Source organism: Thunnus maccoyii, chromosome 8 (genome assembly GCF_910596095.1).
Source record: "Thunnus maccoyii chromosome 8, fThuMac1.1, whole genome shotgun sequence".
Classification (NCBI taxonomy): Eukaryota; Metazoa; Chordata; class Actinopteri; order Scombriformes; family Scombridae; genus Thunnus; species Thunnus maccoyii.
Window position 1 is genome coordinate 29,619,272 of NC_056540.1, and position 22,280 is coordinate 29,641,551.

At 38.6% G+C, this 22,280-nt stretch overlaps 1 protein-coding gene across 4 annotated transcripts in view; it reads right to left on the reverse strand.

The window, feature by feature from the left end:
• The window catches only part of LOC121901914 (complexin-2-like), a 59,076-nt gene that overhangs the window by 17,919 nt on the left and 18,877 nt on the right, over nt 1-22,280 (reverse strand). The window contains exon 1 of one of the 4 annotated variants that reach the window (XM_042419010.1): nt 17,567-17,804. The exons of the other annotated variants lie outside the window; for them this stretch is intronic. The gene's annotated coding sequence lies outside the window, so the exon portion shown is untranslated. Of the gene's footprint in view, nt 1-17,566; nt 17,805-22,280 lie in introns of those variants that run through there. 4 annotated transcript variants of the gene reach the window in all.

Genomic DNA, 22,280 nt, shown 5'->3' on the forward strand with positions numbered 1-22,280 from the left:
GGGAATATTATTTTCTAACTGAATGGTGCCAAGTTCAATCTCCTAAAATGTGTCCTTGAGCAAGACAGCAAGCCCCTTTCCTTTTCATTCGTTGTGCGTCCATGCGGCTGAGGGGACTCGCCTTGAGTGGCTTAAATGTCTTTGTGTCTTTTAAAAACATCCTTGAGCAGAACACTGAACTGCTACCAAAATGATAACGTCAGTCATCCAAGAGGTTAAATGAAAAATAATAATACGAGACTAGAAAAGCAGTATGTCCAAGACAAATTAGATTTGTGACAGCGGAGATGTATTTATGGCTAAGAGTTAATAAGAGTGCCTTAAATTGCATCTGGATTTTATTCTGATACAAGAACTGACAAGTGAAAATGGCTATAGTGTAAGGGTTAAGTCAGCCGATCGAAATTTTTTGCCACACTTGCATCACATACTAACCATCACAAGTTCACATACAGGCCATGTTCCTGTTGAACTGCAACACTGAAAATAGTCAGAATACTCAGAAAAAAGGAAGATGCCCTCAAATGCAAAAAAAAGTGACAGAATTTAATATGCTCAATATGTGCATGAATACAGGCACTGTAAAAGGCTTGACTTCAAATAGTGACAGTTGTGAAACATGTTGTATTGTGACATTTGCACAGATCAGCCTTAATATTAAATACCACACTCTCTGCCTGGACTTATCACTGGAGGCTCCAACAGACCAATGGAGAGATGGTTGCATCAGAAAGTGAGGACCTTAGTAGCAGATGATGTGGAAATATAAGAAGCATGTCAGTCGGTGAAGGATTTGGCCAACCGGACAGAAACGCAGAACGTTTTTTCATGTGCTAGAAGTGAAATGGAGAGAGGGCACTCAAGAGGTGTGATGTATGTCTCCCCCACTACCCAACATACCTCAGTAAATCTCCAGGGTACATATGAAACAGAGGCAAGGGATAGATCATTCCTGCACTTTATCACCTGCTCGCAACCATTATCATTGGAAGACAGCCTCACAGAGTCTGGCCTCGGTGACGAGAGAGCAGGGACAGGCCGCATTTATCACCTCTGAGGTTGGCACCAAGGACGAGGCAGAGCATCCGTCCACACACGCATGCATGCACATGCACGCACACACATACACATGCACGCACACACACACACTGTATGCAGGTCACCACAGGAAGCATTTACTGGGAAATGTATTTATTTACCTTAGAAATAAGTGCAAACAAAGCACTTTCAACCAGATAAATAACACAATCAATCATAAAAATAAGATAAATGTACAACAACAAAAAAAATCATTTATGATTTATGACAAAAAATCTTCAGTCATTATTCTTTTAGTCATAAATCATATCCATCATATCCCCAAAATGCAATAATTTCTTCCCTTGTTAAATAAAATCTCACCAGGGTAATATCGCTTTCGTCATCCATCAAAGATTTCACATAAAAAACTAAGCCAAAAATACCCCCAAAAAATGTAATAATTTCCATCCTGGTGAAATAAAATCTCACCAGGGTAATATCACGTTTAACAGTCACTTTCATCATGATGCTCACTGGCTCATTATATGATAACTGGCTTTGTATGGAATGTAACTCTGATAGCTTCTTCTGGCTCTTCAGATAAGCACTATCTGTGTCGGAGCGTGCTCTAACAACCCACGACAGCTCGGGGTGGCACGTTTGGTCGCGTGCCAGAGATCATGGAGAGCAATCGCAGAACTTCATAAGCAATTACTCTGGAGTCACTGGAGTAACAAGTCACGGAGGTGACGCTGCAGCAGGCTAACCCTCCACCAGTGAAAAAAACTCCCACCGAAGAGTCACGGGGGAGGAAAACCGCAGGAAACAGAGATGAAAGTCCAGATGGCCACTTTGCCTCAAAACGGAGCAATTTAAATTGGATATGAGGTTTGCTGAATGAGAAAACAAACAAAACCTGCATTTCAGAAAAGTCAGTGTATGTGCTTAAACTAGCAAAAGTGCTAAAACTTTCAGGCGAGGTGTGCTCAATTGTTTAATTGTCTGGAGCAATAGAGTATAATAGCCTTAAAAGAAAGCAGAAGCATTTTAGTATGAATGTAATGTGGATTTTATTCCATGCTGACATTCGGCAACAGTGTGCCTTCTCCAGAGCTTAAAGAAAATAGCACAACAACAACATCTTTATAACTTCCATGGCAACCGGAGGTGAAGTAAATAAACTATTGTGTGAAAATAATCCATACAATATAGTCAGTAAGCTATATTACTATTGATTTCATTCCTATGTGCTGTAAATAGCATCATTTTCATGAATCTTACCACCACTCTTGTGTTTGTATTTATATTATTAATCATTGTTAGGGTACAAAACACATGTAATGATGTTAATCACATGACTTTTTTGACACTATGCTGTTCCAGTCTTCACTATTCACAGTTACTGACCTCATTTCTGCTCTAATAAGAGAGTGTCGCTTTACATTCTCTTATGCTATGGAAATGTCTTTTGCAAGTCATGTTGGAAAGATCAGAATTGCGAGGAGAATACGCATGAATTAACTAGTGCTATGATATGATTGAAATGTGCAACGTAGCCACTCCTATGCCTCTGTTAAAATCCTGATAAACCAAATGATGTCTTGTAGTCAAATATCTGATATTGCAGCTTAAAGAAAAGTAACCAGTAATGTTTAATGTTTATTACTTTGTTCCACTCATATGTTTAACACTGTAAAGGGGGGGGACTGTAGAAAATTTGGCCAATTGCAATGGCCCTAAATAATTGCAAATATATTCTATTTTTATTCATATAGAGTATATTATTTACATATTTCCTACTAATTTAAGTAGATTTTAAAAAGGAAAACTGCTCCATTGACTCTAATGGACTGTGTTGTTGTTTAAGTAATATAAATCGATCCAGGGTTAGGGGTAATCAATGAATAACCTTTAGACGTGGTTCACCAAAGTTGGTCAACATGCATGTGACATGTAATCATTTGTTAGTGTTATGCATACATTGCATTACTACACACATGAAACTGTGTAGCTTTTCTGAGATTACATTATTGATCCAACAGTTCAGCTTCCTTGATGCTGCTGCTGCTGAAGTGTCCTTGAGCAAATCACTCTGTAATAAAAAAAAACACAGCACAACACTGCAATATAAAACACAGATCTACTCAAGCTGACCCTGACCACCATGTTTCATAAGTGAGATTTTTTTTTTTCCCTACAAGATTCAATAAGGTATCAGACAGTGTTTTGAAGGCATAATCTTACACCGGGGCTTTTTTATGGGTATGTCTGTTTTTTTAATCCTCCTGTGTGCTTACATTAAAGGAAATATCTAAAAATAGCCTACCAGACAGCTCATTAAATGCATCTGCGCGAGACAAAGGTACTGATGCAGACTCTCTTACCATAATGAAGAGCTGTGCCGAGTCCTTGTACAATCAAGGATGAATGTTTGGGTTAAATATTCCCTAATAAACGAAATCTTTTTTTTGTAGGTTCATTTATCACATGCTGACAGAATTCAATTTCTTATATCTGGTTGGAATTTGAATATCTTTTAGTCTGCAGGATAGGATAAAATACTCCCAAACTGGTGGGAAGTATTTCCTTTCACCTGTCATTTCCCCTCACAGTTCAAATCATGTGTATCTGTCTTGACAGTTCAATGGACTGCATCAAGCTAGTGATCCCTGAATTGGAAGTAATCCACCTGACATCCGTCTGAGGAGACTCCTAAAGATACAGAGCATAAATGGTGCCTTCTGGGTATCTATTCTTGGTCAATTACAACCTTTTCAGCTTGTGTTTCATTTGTTACTTCAAGCATCTTCCTGAGAGTTTAGCACTAAAAGTAATATGCAAAGTTATTTCAAGAAGCATCCATCTTCACATTTTTGACTGACATTAGTGCTCACCAACGTCACTCCATGCTATTCCTTCAATGGTTTGTCAATTTGATACTTCCCTATACAGTATATAGTGAAATAGCATGTTTCATCTGCTCCATATGTAAACAATCATACCAGTGGAACCCCTGATAAACCCAAAAGGCAGCACAATGTGACGTCAAATCCAAAGCCCTATTCCCAAATCCAAATCATTTCTGAAAATGTGAAGCATATTCCTGGGTATTACGATCCCTGTTCTAAGGTAAATTAGTATATTCTATAGCATTTGCTATTAGAATTAAAATTCCTCATGATTTTAACAAATTTAAACAACAATTACCATGTTAGCATACAAAAAAATCAAGCTCCCATGATGTTTTACCACCACACATCATGTTTAATACATCAGTGGTTTCTCCCATATTCATAATATTGACCAGCACATTCATCTAATGTCTAATGTCATCTCTCCCTCTTTTAGCTGTAATCTCGTCTACATCACGTCTACCACACAGAATTTGCTGTCTCACTTTGGCTCTCTGTTGCGAAGATTAACTAGCAGGCTAACTAGCTTTGTCGAGATACTAATAAATAATTGAGGTAATCAATCAGCTAGGGAGCCAAACAGCCAAACCTATTTTTATACTCGTAGAACGTACAATCTACTCTCTCCCTTTAATCTCAAATTCAGTGCTCGGTGAGAAAGTTTTTAAACTACGGATATGTCTGTGAAGCTTTGTGACGGCCATGTATGCCAATCAATCCAATCGCTGAGGCCATGTTGGGTCATTTTTACACAAATTATTCAAGATCTAATTATAACTGGCTTGTTGTGCTGCTGCTGCTGCTGCTGTTTGCTTTACTCTGCCAGGTAGGAGACTTGAAAGCAATTATGTCTGCGTCAGATGTGACAAATATTTGTTTAACTCAGAGCATTCTTTGTGAAATTGAATAATTGCTTCTGATAGGATCAAAGCACAAGTGACACATAATATATATATATTGGACTGCATTTGTCCTTAAATAGCTTAAAAATGCATGAATTCCAAATGGTTTCCTGTTCTTAAGATTAAATATTTCAACAGTAACGACTACTTTAATGGTAGTAATCATGATGTTACTACACTTGTCATATTTTAAAAATGCCTTTTCTTTTTCACAGTTAATCTCAAGTTTAAGTGTGAACACCAGTTTGTTATACATCACTGTTTCTTTTGCTTGGTGTTAGAGTATTGCACCTTTGCCAGGAAATCTTCACTCCTATTTTCAATTGTGCTATTTATACAGTTCCAACATACCTGAGATGTGACTCCTAACACCTCTGGATCCTAACACACCACAGCCAATTAACAGATTAACTACAGTAATTAGCAGATTCCTTCATCTCCCCCTGTTACCTAGGTACTATATGCAAATGAACATAAAAATAAGCACCAAACATGTTTGAAACTAAACTTCTCCTCCACCTTATCCTAAATCACAGAGATATACAGTAAGTCCCTGCAGCTGTTGTGGAAAACTGACCAAAGGCAGTCAGGAACAGTGATGCTTGATTGTCACACAGATTACACAGATTAATCCAGGCGGGAAGATTAGAACTGCACATCTGTTTTTGCTGCTTATTACATGTATGTAAAGTAGCAAATTTCTATCACAAGCAAAAGTAATGTTCCATGTACAGTAAGCCATTACAAGTTGTCAGACAAGAGGTCTAAAGACTCCCTAAAGAGTAAGAGTTTACAGCCATGCTAGCAGCTCTGTAAGGCTATACTTAGGCAAAGGGATGCTTTGAGCTAAATGCTAACATCAGCATGCTAACATGCTCACAATGAAAATGATAACATGCTGATGTAAAGCAGGTATTATATTCACTGTGTTCACCATCTTAGTTTAGCATGTTACAATGCTAACCTTTGCTAATTACTAAGTATAGCTGAGGCTGATGGGATTACTTTTGCAGGTATTTGCTCATAAACCAAAGTATTGGAAAAAATATAATTTTGACCAGATGATGGCACTTGATGAAATCTCAGGGGTTTACCAAAGTGAGGACAATTCATCCTGAGGGGGACGTGAATGTCTGGATCCAATTTCATGGCAATTCCATCCAACAATGTTGAAGCATTACATTTAAAACCACATGCAGACGTCATGGTGGTGCTAGAGGAAAAGTCAAGGGATTACCAAAGTCATTAGGATTCATCCTCTGGGAGCCAGTGTTTTATACAGAGTCTATACAAAAATGTCATGATATTTGATATGAGATATTTCAGTCTGGACCAAAGTGGTGGTCCAACGAACCAACAAATAATCTGACCAATTGACCAACATTACCATCTCCAGAGCCATGCCGCTTTTACATGCATGAATAGAAAAGGGGGTTCGTTTAAACTGGCAACCAAGAGCTATTTAGGAGAATACATCAATCTGAGACTTGAATTTCCAGTAATAATATTTCCCACATGACTACAGATGCTAATGCAGCTCTCTCTCTCTTCAGAGTAAGACTCACCATATTATATGCAGCTTCTGACATGGCTTTCATTTTACACCATTTCCAGATATATCATTTAAAAATCAATGAGGCAGTCTTTGCCATGATGACATCCCCTCTGTTTGTGACAGAGTGCTGCATCTGAGGTTAAAATAGAACTACAAATATCTTGATGTTCATTTAAAATATACGTAAAACACCAGTAAAACCAAACAGTGAGAGGTTAAGAATCTAAGACTCCGATATTTCTGTCTTGCCGAGCCGAGGAAGGAAAATCATAATCTACAGAGCTTTATAGGCTGAACTATTCTGGTATTGCATACATAGAATACTTTAAGTGGGTCAATAACTTAGCTAAGTTGTTTACTTTATTAACAAGGAATTGGGACACAGCAAAATAGCCAATTCTCTGGTTGCATGGATTGAACAACTGACTTCAGAGGAGTTACAGATGTATAATATAAAATTCAATCTGAAATGTATTTACCAAGGTAAACAGAAAGTCTAAATTGGATCCCAAATTGCTGTATGACTTTGAGGAAAGTCATCTTTTCAAAGGCTGGAACTCCTTTGACAGCGCTGTGATGCTGCTGTCACCTTCCAAAATAGGCATTACCATAAAAAAAAAAAATTAAAAAAAAACCCATGGAGCTAAGCTAGCTGAGATCCTCCTCGGGTATGTATTCTCGGCATTATGCACGCATATTGATCCCTAAGACCCAAGGCTCTACTTCCCTCTCACCCCCCAGTTACGCTTTTAGCTCCAATTTCGCCTCCTGCCTCTATGCTAATATCAAGAACTATGATTCAATCCTCTGTGCCTCCTGATGGCTTTGGAGAGCCTCAGTCTGTGAATTAGCTCGACGAATCCATGGCTTCCTGCTACGCATAATCACCCTCGCCTCATCCTCCCCTGCCACTCTCTGAGTATACTCATCGATCACGTGGGGGAAATCTGATTTCAATGATAACTAACACCATTACTCAAACATGAGATCACGCCAACCTCCATGCCCTCACCCGTGGCTCGGATTTGTGTGGCTTTCGAGCTTTCTGAGCAAGTGAAATATGAAAATGCAATTCATGCCAATCCTTCTTTTAGCATGGGTAGTCATGCAGGAGCAAAGGCGAGTATGTACATACAGAGTGGGACTGTTGGTGCTCTGCATGGCTTAGATTAGGTTGCAATTTCTAAGTGTAAATATACAAGTGTGAAAAACACCTGGAATCCTGTTTCCTACAATCCGCATCTGTTAAATTAGGTTTTTCTGCACAGCCGTTAATCATGGTTAGATTTTCAAGGGGCTTCACAACCTGACATTCTAACAGTAAAATACCAAACATGGGACCATCAATGAGGACGAATCTGCTGATTAACTATAGCTGTCAGATACATTAATGTAGTAGATTAAGAGGTACTTTATTTACCTCTGAGATGTTGTGGAGTACAATCACAAAGTAGCATGACCTCAGTATCGGAAAGCAACTAGTCAGTGTGTTTACTCAAGTAATTTTGAGGCACTTGTGTTTATTTGACTATTTGTGCATTTAAACAGGTGGCTTCAACCAGATGCCTTGCAAATTAAGGTAGCAAAGTCCTATCCAGGACACTATTAGGTAAAGGATTTTGAGGTTAAAGGGTTTAACTTTGCTACTAGTTACTAGTTTAACTTAGCTAGTACTCTGAGTTGCAAAATGTTTACTTGTAATGGAGTATACAGTATTTACATTTAGGTATTGCTGCTTTTACTGAAATAAAAAATCTCAATACTTCTCTCAATGTTGTATAAAAAAGAAATAATTAAGTAAAATACGAATACCCAAAGATTTAACTTAGGTGTGAGGTATGAGGTATGAAGAACCAATCCCAGCTCATGCTATGAAACAGTACGACTTGAATGAATTTGTAAATTACTCAGATCTTCAGAATTTCCCTATTTAAAGTGACTTTAGCATCATAGTTTTAACTATAACCACTGATAATTAAATAACATCAGTTTTAGCTTGTTGTCAAAACAAATTTGCAGTGCTGACATGTGTCCTACAAAACGGGATGAAAATAAGGAGATTCTTTTTTTAAGATTCAAGAGCTAAACAGTGTCAGTAAAGCTTTCTTTACTTAATGTTAAATAGTCCCATTTCAAAGCCAAACCAGCCCCAATACACAACTCTGACTGGCATAAATGATGAATAGAGACTGAATGTGTGAGCATCAGAATACTTTTAAAGTCTTGTCAGGGAGCGGGTTACAAACTCTGATGTGAAGATCCACTTCTGTTTTATTCGCCATCATCCCATCTGGAAGCAACAATGACAGTTGGTAATAAAATACAGCTGAGTTGATTCATACTGTGAATCAGTGCCTGCTGAATAATTGCAGCTTCCCCTCTATGAAACCCTCCATTGTAATGATGTGATAGTGTGTAATAATACATTTCCTTTCTTTTCATAAAAGGTGGCCACATTTATTCGAGGTCTCAAGAACTTGCAGCATGCTGTTAGTGATACAGATTCTTATTCTTATTACTTTTGCATGTATGGCTACATTATCAGCCTCGGCTCTCGCTGCGCTCTGTGGCCTCTCTGCATTTAGTTTGTATCCTGCCTCTTTTTTTTTTTTGTCACCTCCACTAGAGAAGATGAACAATTTACCTCTCGATTGCTTCGGAAAAATGTGAATGCAAAATACACTTAAAGAATGCCTGAAAGCCCAAAGTATATTCACAGATTATCTTACAAAATGAGATTTTACCCATCATCATATCCATGCTATGTCAAGTACTGGTGATAAGAGTAAATGCCAAAACTGTGAACAGCATTTTATGATACTATGAGAAAGGATTTTACATTTGTGAAAAGTCATCATGAAGACAGTATGTTCTTCCTCACCCTGGATGATCGGATCATAAGGTTAAAAGTAGAATAAGACATTTCACGTTATACAAAGTAACCTAATCTATGAAAAATGTGTGCTCATATGCTTATACTGCGCTGCAGCCAAAGTTGAGCCAGGTTCAACTTTTTTGCAGGATGATCCTTGATCCTAGTGCAGCAGGCTCCTTGAAATGAATGAGGGGGTTTCAGCCTCTAAGAGCTAGTATCTATCTGCTGTTAATGGACACTATAGTCCCACAAAGCATTACACAAAAGAAATAGAAGAGCTACTCACAGCAGTAAAGAATTACAACAATTGTGAATAGTGGTGATGCATCAAGGTCTTGAGGAAAAGAAAACACCTAACTCTACCTCTATTGCCACACATCTCACAACAGTGAGAAGCTGATTTCTTACTAACTTCTTACTGTAGATACTCTGTGTTAGTGCGTAATATGGATTTGCGACAACAATTGTACAACAAACAAAAAGAGTTGAGACAATTACTATGGAATAAACAAAAAGTTCATTTTTATAGTGACAGTATGAGTTGTTATTTAGTCATTTTGACTCAAGACCATGATCACATGGTTTGGAGCACAAACCTACACTATAATAATAACACAACAATAGCATACAGCATGGCTAAAGTACAACAAATGTTATTTAAACAAAGGAAGGACGTTCTTCAACAAGACAACTAATTTGCAAATAACTTTTCGACTTATCTGATTGTAATAACGAAATGAATTCGAACCAAAACAAATTTTCAACCTGCTTGGCTCGCACCTTCGTCAAAAAAGACACAGCTCGTACTCGTCACCCTGTGTGAGTGGCAAGTAGGTGTAGTTGAGAGGAATCCAACTGCAAAAGAGCAGGAAGGTGAACTTTCCACACCAAACAGATTTGACTTTTCAGGCTGTGCTGCAGGAATAATAACTGGAGGAAGGCTGCAAGCTGCAAATATTAGCTCAGAAACTGTCGGTATATATTGGTACACCCCCCCCAAAGTGACCTTGTTTTCCCATAAAACTTGACCTCCAGTTTGAGTACTGTTGCTATGGTGCATCTAGTCATTTAGGTGTGAAAAGTGTGACTGACTGCAGAAGGAAAATCCCATCATGCCTTTCCCTTGCCCTTCAGTCACACCACATGTTCTGGCATACATTCAGGCGAAGTTGATGTTCGAGTATTTCTAGATGTCCTCAGATGTTCACCAGGTGACCAGACCCCTTCCTCCCCCCGCCCCCCTACAGCCTCTTTGAAGTTCTTCTCAAGCAAAAAAAAAAAAGAGTGTAAGAAAGTTTAAGAAGCAAACTGAGAATTGAGGTCAGTGTTGGATTCTCTGCAAGTTTTCCATGGCGGCGAGGCACTCCCTGATCTCCGCCTGCTGTCCTCTCTGTTTTGAATTTCAAGAAATATAATCCCCATGTAATGGAGGAGAGGGTGATAAGGGAAAGAGAGAGAGAGAGAGAGAGAGAGAAAGTGCAAGAATGTGAGAATCAGAAAGACACAGAAAGAGACTGAAGCAAGGAGAATGAAAGAAAAAGAGGGAAGAAAAGAAACTGGAAAAACAGTAGAGGGAAAAAGAGGCTGAGAGTTGATTGTCATCGAGGTACAAAAGGGAAGTAGAGTGTGATGGCGAGGTTTGTGATGCTGACTCATCCGTGCCAGTGACCTTGGCTGGCAGAGGAACATGAGCTGTACAGAATATCAATAGTTTCTCTGCCACAGAGCTGAGAGAGATGGGACCCACTTTACATGTTCTTAACTTTGTTTGACAAAATCTGACATCTGTTTTTTTGTTACAAAGCTATGTGGTTACACAACCATGGCTGGACATTTGCCATTTCCATATGTATGGTACAGTGACACAGTAAACATTTATAGCATTAGCCGAACTTTCTCATAAACAGATGTAGATTAAGTAGCATTAGTTTACCTAAACCAGCCATTAGCTAGCTAAAGGACCAGAAAGCTAATGACTAAGCAATAGTTTTTTGCTTTAAGAAAAACTCACTAGCTACTGCTAATGATATGATACAACCATCACATCACACTACAAATGATAGTTAAAGCTGCAGTACTTGACCATGTTGAAATGAGCACAATGATGATAATGATGTAGCATTTGGTGTTACATTCATAAAGCTGTTTTGCTTTGGTCTTGTAAGTGTGAATGTAAGTGAATATAATATTAAATGAATTGATGTGATTATTAGTTACATTACTACAGTTTTCTTCATTGTTTCAGGCAGTTAAACACATCTGAAAAATGTTCACAGACAATATTTTTTGTTGGCTATTCCTTTATGTACACATGGCAGCTAAAGCTAACATATGGTTAAAGTTAGTAAAGGTTAGTGAGGGTAAGGATAGGAAAAGACTGTGTTTATGTTTGATTGTGGACTGGTGGCATAGGACAGAATGCAAATATATGAACATGCACTGGTACTGAGTGTTGCCAATAAATGTGAATTGCTATGCTGTAGAGCAGTTTCATATGAACATGCATTGCAGGAAACAAAAAGGGGTTTAGCAGCACAGACATGCTGTAAGAATATACAAACAAGCATTACAGATTTCAGCTTGAACTGACATATACTGTGGCTAATGAGCTAACAAGCTGGCATTAAAGGCAGAATTAATCAAATATATGACTTGCAGGCCAGTAATAAACAACAGTGATATATTGAATTGAATTACCATAACAGTGTTTGTCGTTGCCTATCTTTTACTGTATTTATCTTTTGTTATTACTTACATTTTTATGGAGTGTATGGGGTGTAATGTGTCTACATTAAGAAATAGCCTCAGCAGCAAAATGCATTTTTTCTCTTTCCTAAAACAGCACAGACATTAACCTAGTTTGTTCCAGATTTTAAAAGACAGAAAAGTCCCAAGTTTAGTAAAGATGACCTGCTCACAGCTGTTGTTTTTAAGAGCTGAGTGCCTCTATTTAGGGAAGTTCATTACATAAGCTTTGCTTGGTGGAAAACAAGCTGGTGGTGCTAATGTTCATGTCTATCCTCATTGGTTACAATTTGGACCGACAAATATATTTGGTTCAGCTATTTGGGGAGTGGGTGGATGCAGCTTTTAAAAGAGACTACTTCAGGTCCATTATTCTGTACGTGTGAAGGCAGTTGTGTTGGTGAGGGTCCTTCCTGCTAAAAGCGTCCTTCAGCGAGACATCAAATCACCTCCAGCTGCTCTTTTCCTGATGTCTGACCTTAGAACGACTGAGGGGCACAAAACCAGAATTTAGTGAGATATATGTTTTATTATTCTATTGTCTTGTCTTCATTATGGCAGAAAAATTCAATCGGATTCAATAAATGCTGTACAACTGAGCCAAAACACAGTTCAAAGCCTCTTGACTATAAATGAATTGCTGATGTATCGCAGGAGGCTGTCAAGGTGAGGTCAGTGAGGACGCTGAGGTATTATTAGACAGAGAACGAAGATGGATGTTCTAATAATGTAACTCTATTCCTCTAAGGGGGACTCATTAATGCGAGTTTAACATGTCTTCATTATGAACCTTGATGAATTATTATGTAAAAGGGGAGATTTTACACGTAAAATGGTAGATTATGTGTCAGTGCTATTCAGTAAACCTGCATCATCCCAGTGGGAGAGCGCGTATAGAGAGCATATATAGAGTGTTTTTCTTTGCAGATATACATCCGCCCACATCTTAATTACATTTCTTAGTTTTTTATAAGCAATACAGCAGGAAAAAAACATTTAAAAAGATGGAACCTGCGTCACAGATAGAGTAGAGCTGAAAAGAATAATTCCTTTACAGCAACTGAGTGTTTTCACTTGTTCTGACTGTTGATCCTTTAACCAGCACAGAGGATTACCACTGCAACATAACGCTGCTTTGGAAGGATTTGTTTGTATTGTTTTACAATAGAACAATAGATATGACCTGTTCTGTATCAGTAAGTTTTAAATCTGTTATCCAAACACCTTTGTCTTGCTAATCGCTGATGATAAAAAAGCCTGAATGTCCCACTAAATTCTCCACGCAGGAAGAAATTCTTTGGCACAAACAAGCAGGAGGACAAAATACATATTACAAATCCTTTACTGCCTCTACGCATGTCTAACCATGTGAAAACAGTGGATTAGTTATGAATGCAAATTGCTGCTGAGTTTTTTCCCCTCTCACACAGCTGCAGAACATATGGTAAATGGCAAAGTCTAAAAGTCAAACCTTTGGCCTGTTTACTGATTGATCTGGATAACACTGCCAAATAAAACCAGGAACAAATCTATTTACATCAGTCTGTGTTCCAGATTTGGTCTCGTAGGAACAGAACAAACACACACACACTGACAAACATACACACACACGCTGTCACACACAAAACACCCACAACTCATAATCACACTTGCCGCTGTCTGGTTAGCTGTGGTCAATTTCTCTTTGCCCCCTGAGTCTGAGCCGGTCAGCGGCACCAGTCATAGTCGACGCTCACGCTCAGACCTTCTGACAGGCTCAATGTCTGTGAGTCAGCAGCCATGTCTGATTCATGGTGAGTGAGATACGTTGTGTACATACCAACACTGCCGCTACACTGTGTATGAATCAGTACATTAATGTATGTGACAGGATCAGCTCACTCAGAAAAATGAACCTTTATTCCTCGGGACTGAACGGGGAATGCCGGGCGGTGGCAGACTATGTTAACCCTGGGAGGAGATGCTTGTGTGTGCCAGGTTTTTGGAGGCTAATTGGACCTGGAGGGTGTCAGATGGGGAGGGAAATGATGTCACAGCAGCTTAGATCGCTCAGCTGGCTGATGATAAAAGCCTGGCTAGAAACTCTAACTTGGACCCCATACTGCGGAAATGAGACCACAACTGTTTATATCATACAGTCATGAGGCTGAAAGTCACTATTTATATCTACTACATATTCTGCTTCACAGTAGATCTGCGTTGTAGCACCTTTTAGCACCATTTTAAGTATTTAAAAGGACCAGTGTGTAAGATTTAGTGGCATTTAGTATGTAGGAGAACCAACAGTGGCTGCGAAACTCAGGAAAAATGCAAAAGGTCCTCTCTAGAGCCCATGTTTGGTTTGTCTGTTCTGGGCTACTGTAGAAACATGGCAGCCTCACATGTAGATATAAAGGGCTCATTCTCAGGGAACAAAAACACGATGATTCTTATTTTCAGGTGATTATACATTAATGAAAACATACTTATGAATATTATATTCCATTTCTGCCAAGTACGTTCCACTAGATGCCACTAAATCTTACACCCTGGTCCTTCAAATGAATGCTTCTTTTGGTGTTTTCTACTGATAATTAATGTACAGCGTGTTTGGCGCTAACACAGTAGATCCTAAACGAAACAATGACTCTGAGTTTAAAGTACTGCTGTTCAGCTTTAATTTGAGGGTGTGTTCATCCACATTCTGTGAACAATGTAGAATTGGAATCACAGTTTTTATACATACTACCCCAATTTTGGAACAATGTAGCAGGAGACAGGGCTATAACTCCTACGGTTTCATTTGATGCAGATGTAAAAACCCTCAAATTGATTCATAGTTCAGCTCCTTAACCACATAGTTATTGTTTCATTTAAGTACAGAGCGAGAGCAGCTGGCTTTTTTAAATTTGTCAATTAATATCGAGTTTATAAAATGCCGCAAAAAAGAAAAGTGAAAAAACGGCAACACAATCTCCCAAAGTTCCTAATTTCATGTCTTTAATTTGCATGTTCTGGCTGAAACCCACAGATATTAAATTAACAATGTTATAAAAACATACAAAGCTGAACCAAATCTGCACAATTGAGATGTTGATACGAGTGTTTGCCATTTTTGGCTGTTTATCAACTAATTGATCAAATAATCGGCTTTTATGGATTTTAAAATTTAAGAGCCTGGTAGCCCCAGTTTTAGATTTCTGATTTATTGTTTACAAGTTTGGTAATAACAACCACAGCTGATGTGATTAAGAAAATATCATTACATACAAAACCTCAAACATCATCTGGAAAAAGTCCTAAATCCTGCACACACAAATGATCGCCTGAAACATTAAAGAGATTGAGTAAAACTGCAAAGGATCTCATTATCCAATTTTTTTTTATCTCCATATTTCAAAGTTATATTTTTCTTAAAAAGGGGAGAAAAAATTGTTAGTTCAGTCAGAATATTTTGAACCGTTTTCAATTCGAATCACTTTCTTTCATGTATTTTTTTACAGTCAAGTTTAATTATATCTTGTATATTGTATTGGAAACATTGAAATATTATTGCTGATAGATAGTTAGATAGTTTCTCTATCAGTAAAAATGAGGAAAATAAAGTTTAAGGATGCAATTTTAGACAAAAGTTACTTCATGAAATAGTGAAAAAAACACAAAATAAGCCATTACACTGGTGTTTCAGCAAAAAACGATCAAAAAATACAGTTTTCCTCAGTGTGTGTGTTGTTTAAGAGGTTAAAACCATTAACTCAGTGGTACATTGACACTCAGTGTGACTCCAGTTGTTCCTAACAAAACAGAAACGCCCTGAACCTGTTGACTCAAAGTTAGCCTCTTTGATGTGATGCCACACTGCAGCTGCTGTTTCTGAAATGTTCCCAAGGGCTGAGAAAAAAATATGAAACTAATTAATCAACACTTCTCATGTCACATGACTCGATATCGTCTTTTTTTCACCCCAGCTGGAGTCATCAGTAATTAGCAGCTTTACCATTAGCATACCATCACCACTGCATTGTAAATTAGCCTCTTTCTCATTTGCAATTTCCTCATCACTTCTTCTCACACTCATTAGCTTTTTCAACTAATCCACGACTGAGCTTGTCTTGACAAGCACCTTCAACTGCAACCTTGTGTAATTATTTCTTTTTTTTTTTAGTGTAGTTTTCAGCTTTTATTCAGTTTATTTATTTATTCAAACACTGTTTTGGCAATAATACTTAAAAATGTCAAAAGCTGACAAAGAGGAAAGAAGAATGAGATTGTTTCAGACATTTAGTGGATGTCGTTTATCTTTCCACAGTAGACGTTTTCAGCCTAATGTGGGGTTGTTATGTCTGCATTAGCTAGTTAATGAATGGCCCCGATGAAACCTGGTGCTGTTTGTTCATTATAGCTGACTTGACTTTGAGGACACTCACCTCTAAGCAACAGTTAGTCATATTAAATATAGTCATATTTAAGGTTTATGGTTATGATGAAGGTCACACTGCTGCAAACTGATATTTAAAATTTATGCAGTTTTGAATCCACATGTTTTCATCTGTAACTTTGTGCAGTGAAGGGCAGTTTTGACCAGTTTGACATTAGGGTTAAATCTTGTATTTGAACTGAAACACACACAGTAAACTGCAAAAACATTTCAGTCAGCATCCATGCATTATTGTTAGTGCAATAATAGTAATGATATTAGATCAAAAAATACAAATAAAAACTAGTGAAAAGCCTTGTAAAAATATGATTTGCAACACAAACACTGTTGTTTGACTATAATTTTTAACTTGAGAGTGTATGATTAGCAGCTTATTTGCATTTTCAACCATTTTTTCTCTTTGCTAAAGTTGCAAAACAAGCTTGTTTATTGTAAACTGTCCTCTTGCAGGAGGAAAAGTCAAATTTCCGGGGTAATGAAGACACAACATTTGGGTGAAAACTGCTTTAAACCAATCTGCTGCTCTCACTCACCAACATTAAACAAGGAAGAGACCTTAATTATTGTTTACCCCGACATGATGCCTGTAAGCTAACACTCCTCATGATCTGCTTCATCTACAGTATACAATATAATACACCATGAATAGAAAAGGCTCTTTGTACTGACAATGTATTTTTTCAGAATTTGCTGGAGAATACATACTCTACTGTGAGGCTGCAGTCTGTTAAGAGCACGGCTGCTGTCGTCTCCATCAATAGTTTTTCATCTGCTCAGTCAAATATGGGCTTTTATTCATCCCTTTCAGCCTGCGGGACATGTCCCTTTGTAGCATTGTAGATATGGATTAAGCAGATATCTCCTCTCTATTGTCTTGGAGGACAAAAAACTGGCTTGATGTCTGAACTGTGCACCGCCCTGATAACAAAACTGCCAATTCGCTCTCATAATCACCCTGGCAATAGAGAGAGAGAGCAATTCTCTCTACAGCATGACCCTCAGGCTATTGATTCTATCGTTTTTACCTCCGGGAAGTCAGCGAGGTGACATGACTTCAGTAATGTAACACTAACTGTAAGTGTTATTGTATGTGAAGTGTTAGAGTCAGTGATTGTCTGAACGGCCTATGGAAGAACTGACCTTTACAGCACTTCTTCTTTTACAATCATTTGAAATCCATCCCTGTCCGCATGCGCTCGGACAGCCTGGCAGACTTCAGGTCGTATTGAGGTCGTATTAAATGTCTGACAGGAGGTCATCTTCATCGCCCTCGGTCCTGACCCTCTCACCATGAGGGAATAAATTACCAAACTGGCCCCTTTGAATCAGTGAAAGGCAGCCCCGCCCTGCACCATCTGCATCGAGATATGTCCCACTGTTCAGCACAACAAGCCGTTTCCAAGGACTGTAATGCTGCATAAACAGGCAAACAAGAGACAGCTCAATTCCGTACTGCACACTAACGGTGTACAGCATGTATTATATACTATTATACTAATTGTGATACTGGTTTTGCAGTTACTACACAAGAAATCACTTTGTTCTAATTCAGTATCTTACTGGCCCAAATATAAGACAACCCTTATTATTATAAGACAACATCTGTTTTTGGGCTGAAACAAAGACTTTTTGAAGATAAGAGACATAGAAGAAGAAACATAGAAGACATAAACATAGAAACACTGAATCACAAAACAATAAAACATGGTTTTCTATTTCTTGGACAGGAGCAGCAATTTCCTGAAGTCTCTGCTGGTTTTAACCTCAAACAAAAATGCCGGTAGTTCAGATTTCAAATACAAAGTAACAACAGTATGCACAGTAGTATGAAATCGGGAAAAAGAGTGTTAAATGTCAAGCTATCCTGTTTTTTCAAGCTGTATTTCTGTAATTTTGCTATTGATTGGATGTCCTGGGAGAAAGATCCCTCCTCTGTTGCTCTTCCTGAGGTTTCTTCCATTTTTTCCCCCATTAAAGTGTTTTTTGTTGGAGCTTTTTTTTTTTTGGACAACAGAGGATGTTGTATTGTTGTACAGATTTTAAAGCCCCGGAGGCCAATTTGTGATGTGTGTGATATCAGGCTATATAAATAAAATTGACTTTACTTGTCTAAACTCGAGATTCATCACCTACTCTGTAAAAACAACTTCCTTTCAACCCCTTCTGTTCCTTCCCTTTAATGTGCACACAACTCCTTTAATTCTCCAAAGCTCCGAGCGTCTCAGGAACAGGACGTTCTCCACACGCGTCGACACAATTCCTAATTCTAAAGTCTGTTTGATGTAGTGATTTGATTTTCCAGTGTTGTTTAAGGTGTTTTCCAGATGAGGTGGCTTATGTTAAACTCTCATCTTAATGTTAGCCAGCAATGTGGGATTCCAGTTAAGCAGACTAATTTCATGCCTCTCTCCTTCGCTGCCAGTGACACATTTTACTGTCCCCAAAAATCGAGGCACTTGCCATCCAGTTCACATCTGCAAACTAATTAGAGCTCCATTGTGTCAGTTGGCATCTTTTCCATGTTTAGTTTTTTTTTTCCCAGAGTTGCTCTCTTTTCAGTGGCTTGGCGCCTTACAGAAGATGTATTTCCTCAGTTCCATAAACTGGCCTTCAGTGATTGAGGCTTTTTGTTTGTAGCTGTATGCACAGCATGTGCACACTGTTTTATTGAGGAATTACTTTTACCCAAAGACCAAATCAAACTGTGGAGGCATACAACCCAGCTCACATATCAAAAGTATAAGCAGAGCGCCTTTATTTTGCAATTACTTTCTTTATGGATAAGAATAGCACAGCAGAAAGCCCCCTGTAGCACTGGAAAGAGATATGGAGTCAGAGTCAGTTAAAGAGAGAATCTAACCTGTGACCCCCAGTGCTAGTAATAATGGTTCAATGTGGTTTCTCAGATGCCCACTGCTGCTCTTTAGGTGGAGTGCTCCAGGAAGCTTCATAAAGCTTTTTAAGCAGTCAGCAGAAGTTCACACTCCCACCCACGGCAGCCCGGCAGCCTTTTCTCAACACCCACATCTCCCGAGAGCGTGTACCTTCACAAAGGTTCACAGTGAGCCGAGTAACCGACGCAGCTTTGAGACCTTCTGCTTTAGTTGTGCTGAAGTTCCTCTATTCATGGTTGACGGGGGAAGAAAAGCAGTCCGCAGTTCAAAGACATACAGAGAAAGGCCAAATAGCTATGATCTAGTACAAAGTTCCTTTCTAAATTGCTTGTTGGGCAAAAGCCTTTCTGCTGTCACATGATTCAGTCCTTTAAGTATTGATCTGCTGCACTTTACTGATTGGAGCACTTTCACAATAAAGAGCGCCAGCGACTTTACTTGCAGAATATTCTTTTATTTTATGTTTCTCTTTTTAGGGTTTCCTGAAAGAATCTGAATGCTTCTTTTATTCATGATTTTTTTCATTCCTAAATCATTATTTTTGGCATGTTTGATAAATATTGGATAATAACAATAGTACTTTGCAAAAATGATGACAGAAGCCACTCAGATTGGTCTTATTTTTGTTGTTTAGAGAGTTGTTTTAAAATCTGATACTATAGTGTCTGTAGTGTAGCATAGATGCAGCATAAGGAGGGATTGAAATAGCACACTTACAATTTAAAGTTATTTCTGCATTTTTTACATTGTTTTTGGTTCTTATTCTAACGGCTTATATTGCAAATCACTCTCTCTACAAAGCAGGGATAAATGCTGCAGGAAAACTTTGTGTGTGTTTGGTTGAGTGAGGGTATCTTGAAAGTGCCTGTGTGCTTCACCACACACCAGCGATGTATAAAAGCCTAGACTGGAGCCCGCTGTGGACAGCACATTCAGCCTTTGAAGGCTTAGAATCAGCCTCGGGATTGGTGAGTCAATTCCCCGGAGTCATCACCTGAGCTCAGGAGTTTGTCAGGAGACAGATGAATCGTGCCACGACTCAGCACTGAAGGGATATGCACTAATGTCTCAGGCTAGAATAATCCCAAAATAACAAGAAAATAGAATGTCTGGAGGGGAATCCACCCAAAAGTGCATCTCAACTCCTTCTGAAAGTGTTCAAACCTGTGAAAACTGTTCAGCAACTCAGATAACAGCCTGGCTGCTGCTTGACAAACTGATGCACATGTATCATCTGCAGGACTTCGCAATAGTGACCTATTTATGGTGTAAATGCACTGATACACCGCAATATGTGGTTTAACACAACCAGCCAAATAATTTTATATAGATGTTTATACCATGGCATCAGAAAATACTTGTTTCTGATTAGCTGGCAGGTCTACATTATTATTGTATAACGGGGAAAACTTCAAACACCTCAGTTCTGGTTCATGCTACACTAACAGTGAGCTCTCACTGGTGAAGAAATGGACCTAAATGTGGGTTAAAGCCTACATTTTCTTCTGTTTCTGTGCTCATCATGTATTAAATTTGACTCACTGACACGTATTTTCACGCCCTCTTCCAAATTGCTACTTACCGTATGTGATTTTTGGGTGGAAATCATATAATTTGAAGATATACAATTGCAGTATGAACTGACCTCAATGTTGGTACTTGCCTAGAGTAGCATTAATAAAGGACATCATATCTGTTTTTACACTTATGCATGTTGAAAATACAGTTTGGAGTCATGTCGCTGTACTGGTTAAGACACATGTACCACGTAACGACAATGTCTGTGGTTCAATTCCAGCTGCAGACCTTTGTTGCATGTGGTGCCCCTCTATCTACTAGGCAAGAAAAACCCCAAATCATCTAAATAGTCTATACTTTTTCTTTGGCATCATTATTATTTTCCTATGTACATGTCTACCAGGTGTGCATTAGACTGTGTTCAATTTGGTATTACAGTTATTAAATGTCCCTCAGACCGTGCGCTTTTATTGTGTTCTGCATATTCCATTTTGGGCTGTTACGATCAAGCTTTTCTGTAAGCCTATTCTATATTTTAAAAGTGCAACCACCTGCACCGCTGTCCCTTTACTTGAAGTAGAAAGATACGCCAGGGGGAAATTGGGAAATCAGAAAAGGGACACTTTTAGCTGTGGTTTGAATGTGGCCTCCTGCATGTGTTTACCTAGAGTGTTTATGTTCCTGGCACATGTCCTGCCATTACTTCCACCTCCCTGTGTGTACCTGTGTACCTTTGTGGTCATTTCATGTCCTGCTCCTGTTGCTCTGTGTATAACCATAACAGTGAATGAGGAATTTCCCTGAGACAGATGGTGGATGACGTAGCCCCAATCTTATCAGCAGTCAGAACAGTGTTGTGTGCTCTCTACACCCCACCTTGGCCACCCAACCGTTGTCCACATGTCCCTCTCACCTCCCTCTATCATAAGCTATTAATCCACAGAACCATACAATATCGCGAGTGCATACATTTTCAGCATGGCTTGGCCCAGTAGGTATCAAACCACAGAAATCCTGGCAGTGCTTATCCCAGAACTGTTCAGGACACTCGGCATATGAAAACCAGCATGACATGAAGATTGACTTGTATTAACCTGCAGATAGAGAGTGTTTATTGTCGAACCATATGGAGAATCATGTAGAACTATCTGGAATGTAGGATTATGACTTGGAAGAACATCAAATTCAGGAATAATATTATTTAATGATGTGGAAACTACCATTGGATGTTGACTTAAGACTAAAAGTGTACTGCTGAAGTTCCTGATCTCAGTCCTTGGGATCCAGAGTCCTGCTGGCTTTTTATCTTGCCAACTAATCAGGGACTGATTTACACCTGGGAAGCCAGGCGATTGCTGTTAACACCAATTAACTGGTAAACTGAAAACAGCAGTAGTCCTAATGTGGACTACAGACCAAAAATATATACAATAAAAGACAGA